This window comes from Toxorhynchites rutilus, chromosome 2, assembly GCF_029784135.1.
Source record: "Toxorhynchites rutilus septentrionalis strain SRP chromosome 2, ASM2978413v1, whole genome shotgun sequence".
NCBI lineage: Eukaryota > Metazoa > Arthropoda > Insecta > Diptera > Culicidae > Toxorhynchites > Toxorhynchites rutilus.
Genome location: NC_073745.1, coordinates 218,677,936 through 218,685,988, shown reverse-complemented (window position 1 = coordinate 218,685,988; position 8,053 = coordinate 218,677,936). Strand labels below are relative to the sequence as shown.

At 38.3% G+C, this 8,053-nt stretch overlaps 1 long non-coding RNA gene across 1 annotated transcript; it reads left to right on the top strand.

Annotated features, from left to right (window-relative positions):
• Window positions 1–507: 507 nt before the first annotated feature.
• Window positions 508–1,494, top strand: LOC129770076 (uncharacterized). Its single transcript, XR_008742029.1, has 3 exons — window positions 508–568; window positions 628–1,063; window positions 1,120–1,494. It is a non-coding gene; the product is annotated as an uncharacterized LOC129770076 (long non-coding RNA).
• The last annotated feature ends 6,559 nt before the right edge of the window (window positions 1,495–8,053 follow it).

The following is an 8,053-nucleotide window of genomic DNA, read 5'->3' as shown; positions in this document are numbered from 1 at the left end:
CTAACAACGACCATAACGCTGTTACCTATTCACGATGACGACGATTAGGTATCGACATCTGGATACGGCATTAGTTTGTATGAGGCAAACTATTCTCTATCATATTAGTCGGCCCGAATCAGTTTATATTTGCTAAAACTTGTATGAAATTTTTTTTCTTGGCATAATTTTTTCTACTTAAAGTACGTTGTCATGACCCTAATTTGAATTATTTTCTATAGACGTTCAGATATTCTCAAAAAAACTTGTCATTATAATATAAAATTATCTCAAAACATATTTTTTATGACGTTTTTTCACCACTTGCAGGCAATGGTGATTTTCACTTACATAGAGTACTAATTTGATTAAGGAAAAATCATGTTCATTCATAATGTTCATTTTAAAAGTGTATTCATTCCTTCTGCAAATCCATACTGTCATGCCTATTCCCCAATATCGCCAACGCGGATAGTTCGTTAAGCGAAAATACTGAATAATTAAACAAACCAAATGGCATCACTGGTGGTTCTTTTTTCCACTCCGCTAAACTGTCATCTCAAACAAAAACAAATGGATCATACAACTGGTGAGTATGAAATATATTTCGGCTTTTTAATTATTAATTATTTTATCTTGTCTTATCAGCTATGAATACATTCGACTCGTTGGTTCCATCAATCGGTAAGTGAGAAAGATGATTTCTCCCATCACCACAGTGCGGATTTCCACTTCTATCACAGCAGCCAACAACATCCGTTTTCCTGCAGCAGTAACCTCCAACCCCTGTTGGCAATGCCGGGGGACAGCATTAACAGCAACAGCAGCAGAATTTGACCATGGTATGGTATTGCGAAGAACTTTCCCCATTAGAGGTTCCGTGCTTCGCGCACATTCAAAAATCCTCTTCAGACACGAAAACTCAACGACAAGGAGGCATTTATCAACTTGCTCAGCTGAATTACCACCCGGAGGAACCCGAACGCACTGATTCCGTTGTATAGTAGAATGAAAATAGGCGAGGTAAGCGAACGTAATCGCATGATATTTTAATGTTCGCATTTTTATCCGGATCATACAACTGGTGAGTAGGGAATTCATTTCTGCTTTTCACTTACTAATCATTTTATTTTGTTTCAGCTATGAATACATCCGACTCAATCAATCGGCGAATGAGAAAGATGATTTCCCTCATCACCACATTGCTTATTTCCACTTCTGTCACACCAGCCAACAACATCAGCTTTCTCGCAGCAGTATCCTCTAAGTCCAGGGTGCTATTCCGGGGAACAGCATCAACAGCAACAGCAGCAGGACCTGGCCATCGATAGTATTTCGAGCAATTTTCCCCATCGGAGATCCCGTGCTTCACGCACATTGAAGAATCCTCCTCAGCCACATATCTGTGTCATCAAGGGCAAGGAGGTATTCATCAATGTACTCAGTCGGATTTGAATCGTCAATCCAGACAACCCGGATGCACCGATTCCATTATATACCTTATTTTTATTATACATGGATTTTTATTTTTTTTTTTCAATAAAATGATTAAAATCGATCAATGTATTTCCTTTTCATTTTCAATAACAAACCAATACAAACAAGCAGCAAGCAGTGCTGGAAGCAGCGCTGTAAGCAGGTCGACGCCTTGCACATGTTGGCGAAAAAGTGGCGTCAAGTTGTTCGATGAATGCATATGAAAGGTCGATAACTCGATTGCAAGGTGGCAGCATTTGAGGTCGATTGTTGACATTTCATCGACCCGATCTTGGCAGGCAAAACGGAATGTGGGTGGTTTTACTCTACTATCTTTAAAGGCCCATTTATACGTTGCTAGTAGCTGACTTGACAATGAGCAGCTACTGACCCGGTGGACTCGCTTGACAATTGGTTGACTCGCCTTGTCCGTTCACACAGTGTGAGCTGCTGGCGAGAAACTAGATACTACGGCACGGGTTTACCAGGGATGCCAGGCGACTTTTCAAATGTCCATCAAATAGTCAGAAACAGCAATCAGGTCCGAATTTGTCAAATGATTGGTCCAAAATCGACTTCTTTATTGGCAGTTTTCATCTTAGGTTTTCAGTTGAATGTATCATCACACAATTTTATAGCAAAACAAACGCTGATCGTGTTTAAAAATACATACTTTGTGCTGAATTTCTTTGAACTGAAGGTACTATCCGAAAAAGCAGAAAGAGAAAAGGATTCGGGCCAGGAATTAGATGCAAAGAAAAGGAGCAACAAATACAATATTGAAGGAACTCTACGATGAGGATCCCCGAGATTACAGAGCAGTGTTGATAATAACACCTGAACAAGTGAAAAAACTGTTGGATTTAATTGCTCCACGAATACAACGCCAAGATACAGTCATGAGGGATGCTGTACCTGCAAGAGTTAAATTAGAAATGACATTGATGTGCCTTTGTTTTGGAATATCGTTGGGATTGTTGTCGATATTTTTTAGAATCTCGAAAACATCCATAGCTCAGATAATTCCGAAAGGATGTGATGTTATAAATGGTAGTCTAAAAGATTTTTTTTTAATTTTATTTATTTTGTGAAATGAAAATGATAGTCGATTTGCAGGTGCAATAAATACGCTTCAAAAATTTTAATAATGAATGAAAATGTACTTTTTTAAATCGAATATGTATTCTGTTTCTTAGAACAATACTTTTTTTTGTAAGTTGTGATCTGATAATGATTCTATATTAGAGATTCTCAAGAAAACTATCTCAAAAAGAAAGCGTGCCCCGCCAGCGTGCAAAACGAAATAACAATTATTTCGTTTAGAAACTATGAGGGTTTTATTTGTTTTTCCAATAATTTTGAAGTCTATAAATATCTTCACATATTTTCAAATATCTTAAAAATAGAGACATTTCATTACATTTGGCATCACTGATTCGAACGCTAAATTCTGTTTTTGACGTTGTGAAGCATGCAAGTGCGAGTAAATTCAAAAAACTTTGAAGTAGCTCGCACGCCGGATCACACATGACAATAACTGGCATGATGTGTTCACACGGTGTGAGTAGCTGCACTGCAGTAACTGACTAGACCGACTCGTATGCTTACTCGCACCGTCTGAACCCGGCTTAAAGTTCAATCGATTCGGGCTCAATTCACGTCTTTATCGTCTTGCTACTAACAATTTATGTAATTGTGGTCCAGGATGTCATGATATCGAGCATGTTGTTTGGTTGTGTAAAAAATGCAATAAATGAATTTAACTGACAGCTGATTTAAAAGTTTGGAGGGGTATACTCACGCATATCAGTTTTGACAGCTTGAGTATTCGCGATATTAATATTATGTTCCCCATATATGTCTTCCTGAGAAGCTCGCTTCACTCCCTCGAATGAACTAGTCAATTTTCCTTACCCTTTCCTATACATAAGCAGAACTAATAAATGAGCGCCCAATAAGATCAGTTCACTATACCACCTTATCTCATCTAACCCGTTTAAAGGTTCATACAGGAAACGATTTTTCCAGGGCTTCCATTTGATGTATTAAAAGAGAAAAAGTTACAGGTTTAGAACAACGAAAAAACTCTATTCAAAAGTAATTCCTACACACAATCACAGTCCTATGTCAAGATCCCATCCGTGCCCCTAGGCCTAGACTCATCAACTTTTTTGTAAATTTATTTTTCAGTAAACATTGATTTTGATCTCTCTCAACCATCAGACAAAGACAAATACACATTGGATCCCTTTCAAGGTTGTCAAATTAGTGGTCGTAAATTTAGGATAAGCAGTTTTGTAAGTTTGGCTTCTCGCACACCAAATGCTCCCGTGACCGAGTGGTTAGCGTCCCACATTATCATGCCGGGGCTTTGGTTCGATTCCCGTTCTGGCCGGGGTATTTCTCGCCAAAGAAATTTCTTCCGACTTGCACTGTGGTTACGCGTATTCTAGAGCTTGCCACTCCAGAATACATTCAAGGCGTGTTTTTCGGCATAGAATTCTCAACTAAGTACTACTAATAAAAATGACGTAAGTAATACTTACGGTCAAAGTTCCATTGGGAACGTTAGTTTTGTAAGTTTGGTCATTACAATACAAGTAGGCACAAATTATATTTACACCATCACATTCACTAGGCTCACAGTGCAAATTGTGACGAAATTGGATGGTGACATCAGGTCCAGCTGAAGCGTTCTTTTCTAGAACTGGGACTACAATCAAAATTTCGACTAAATGTCAGACGTATGGCACGGTTGGATTGTCAACAGAGTTCTGGACCAGTTGTTGATATTCTAATGATAATTTTCAATTAATTCATTTAATTAAATAATTCTATGGCGATATAAGATGAATGCCCTAAAAAATACATTGTTTCTGGATTTTCAAGTTTTTTTGTGACCTTTGTTCTTATAATCTTTAAAATGTTTTAATAAAAATGTGAAATATTTATTTCATGTTTAAAGGAAAAGGAAACGCTTATATGGAACAAGTAAATAAATTGGAAAAAGACTTTTGATTATTCAAAGATCGATTCTCTGGTACCGATTCAATTAGTTCATCGATTCTACGCCGTTTAGAAAATCGATCCGTCAAGATCGAACTTTTTCTAAAGATCGCCCAATCCTAATCTGTACCATGCAAACGACACACGGAAGTTTTATGAGTAACTTAACCGCTCGCGAAAAGGCTATGTACCTCAAACCGATTTGTGTCGAGATTTGGAGGGTAATCTTCTCACTAACGAGTGTGAGGTGGTTGAAAGGTGGAAGCAACATTACGACGAACACTCAAAGATTTCGAAGAAGTTGAGGAAGAGATTGGACGGTTAAAATCAATAAAGCCGCTGGTATCGACAATTTACCGAGCGAGCTACTAAAATACGGTGGTGAAGCACTAGTTAGAGCACTGCAGTGGGTAATCGTCAAGAATTGGGAGGATAAGCGCTTACCGAAGGACAGTCTTGTGTGGAAGGGACTGTGTGGATTGCTGTAATCACCGCGCGATCACGCTATCAGGTGGTGGAGACGATCTGGCGTAGTGGTAACATCCATACCTCTCACGCACAGATCACGAGTTCAATTCTCACTCCCGACATTCTTCCAAAACTGGAAGTAAAAGTGACGAACCAGCCGAAATGTGTTGAAAGTTACTATAATAGAGAGATAATAGAAAAACCAGTGTTTGCCAAATGATCCACTCATTGAAAAAATCGCTTTCGTTCGTTCAAATATGATCTTTCAGGAAACATTTCCCCCAGCGGTATTCTATTGTTATTATGTGCTGCAAATCACGACACAAAAGAGAACGAGACAACTCTGCATCGGCTCGCACTTCATTGCACACCAGCATGCAAGCAAAGCTATCATATACGCTTTCGGTGCAGAAAGCTTATTTTCTTCTTTGCCTCTAACATATGCATACCGACCCCTCCATGCATCATGAAACAGCAGGATCGTACGGACAACGCAAAGCGAAAGATTCATATTCAGCTAATGTAGCAGATCCTGATTTTTAAGTCTCAGAGAGTGCAAACTATATGATTATTTAGCTCGATAGAGGCTAAGGGAAGGGTAGTCAGATTATATTTTCCATTTTTAACGCCTCTATCCCTTGAAATGTGTATATTCATATAGACCGCATAGTTTTACTAGCAACACTGCTCTCTTTCCCCATTTATTGCTCTCCGCAAATGGTGACCGAATGATGACGTAATTTTTCTTGTATCATTTATTGCTTTGCACTTGCCTGTGCAGTGGGTTTCGCTATAGTAGAGCGGGACGATATATGCGGTTCAAACTTGTATGCAGGCTTCGAAAATGGTATGCGATGTTTGATACAGATCGGATATGCAATCAACAGTCCGTCCCTCTCTCAGTTTAATCAGTAAATATTACACAAGTGATTACTGACATTCATACAAGTATCTGAATGATCCTCTCATATTTGGTTATATGTTCGTGAGAGTTTACTTGCATGACACATTGTGTATCATTCGATTTTGATCGAAATCCAAACACTGAGAAAAACAAAACAAAAAAAAACACTATCAGGCGCCGCTTACAAGGTACTCTCTCAAATACTTTACCGCTGCTATTCGCGTTGACGGCGGAATGGTGTCGACATCTGGATACGATATTAGTTTGTATGAGGTCAACTATTCTCTATCAGATTAGTCGACCCTAAGGCAGTTTTAAATTGCTAAAATTTGAATGAAATTTTTTTCTTTGCGTTATTTGCCTTCTATAAGTACGCTGTTCTGACCCCAATTTAAACTATTTTCTATCAATTTTCAGATATTCTCACCAAAACTTGCCATTATAATACAAAATTATCTTTAAACACAATTTGTGTATGATATTTTTTTACTACTTGCAAGCAAAAGTGATTTTAGTTTACCTAGAGTACTAATTTGGTTTGGTAAAAATAATTTTCATTCATAATTTTTATTTTAAAAACACGTTCATGTCTTTTGCAAACCCATATTGTCATGCCTGCTCCCCCATTTCGTAATACGAAGCTCAATGCCGTCAACGCGGATCATCATTTGCAAAGGAGATCGTGGGGTAAAATCGAGCAGAGGTGACATTGCGCATTTCGAAACGAGTAACTCGTTTCGAGATAATTCAAACTCGAATCGAATTGATTTTAGCATTATGTGTCTTTCTCGAGTTATTATTTTCAGTGTACTAGATTTCGAGCAAAATTTGTCTCGAAGAGAAATGTAAAATTTTTGGGTTTGTAAACAAAGAAAACTTCACGACTATTGCAAATATCAATGCCGAAAAAAAAATCCAATTTGATATTATATTGGAATTGTGATTAGAAAGAAAAGATCGCGAAATGATTTTTGACAATAGCGATAGTGAAGAAGAGAGTTCGCTTATTCTACAGAGGCGAGAGTTGAGGGATAGAAGTGACTCTCTTTCGCTAAGGGAAAATGAGTGAGTTTGTCTTATATACGTTTCCGATATAAAGTTTCGGCAGTATATTAGACTTAGTAGAGAAGCATTTGAAAATATTTCGGATTCAACCGTGTTCCAAACAACTTTTAGAAGCACTGTTACTCCTGCAGCTTTGAAATTAGCGGCCGTTTTGAATCTTCTGGCTTCTGGTCGTACCAAATTAAGTGCGATTCACATACAACATACACGTCACGTTCATGTCCCGTCACGTCACGATACGTCAATGATTCTACCATGCAATTCTCATGAAAACATTCACATACACCAGCAACGTAACGACCCGTCAGCATACGTTCAACGAAAACGACCGGCAGGGTTTGTAGAAAAGAATAATTGACGGAGACGGACGGCTCGTTTGGTTTTTGTCTGGGCTTTGTGTCTCGGCTTTTGTTTTGATTTGGTTGCACAGTAATTTACATCTACATCGACATTAAGCTAATTGAACAGATCTGTTATGCAACACGTTTAATTAGACATTTTTACCTCTAGTTGGACATTTTTGTAAACATTGAGTTCGGGGCCCAAATTATGGCCCCACATTGAAAGTCGCCACCAGTCGCAAATGTCCAATTACTGGTCAAAACCGACTCCAATGCGACACTGAGTGGTGCCTCAGCATATCGCTTTATAAGTAACTTACTGTACTTTTTATGCCAACATATCTCTTTGGAGCTAAGTCATTCGCAGTGAAAATCATTCGCGACTAGTTGAAAGAATTATTCTATTCATTATTATTGTTGCATAAGGGTCGGACTACGGGGTTTAAGCATTTTAATAATTGAATTCAATGATTCTCATTGAATTTTTCCAAATTTAGAACTGATTCTAGGCATGCTGATTTGAAAGAGGGCATTGCAATTTAAAATTGTTGTAGGTGGCGAAACCATGAATAAAATTAAATAAATCATTCGTTTGGCATTTGACGTGACGGTGCTGGGGGAAGCATTGACTGCATGTGTGAATTGGTGGAGACGTTGACGGAACGTAGACGTTCTTCTCCGTAACGTGCTATGTGAATCACACATTAATGTAATGAAGGAGAAAATTTTTCACTTAGTGTGACTCAACCAACAGTTTCATCAGTGTTCAATGTCTTCCACCAGGAGTTCAGATTGGCGGCAACGAAATCGAAGT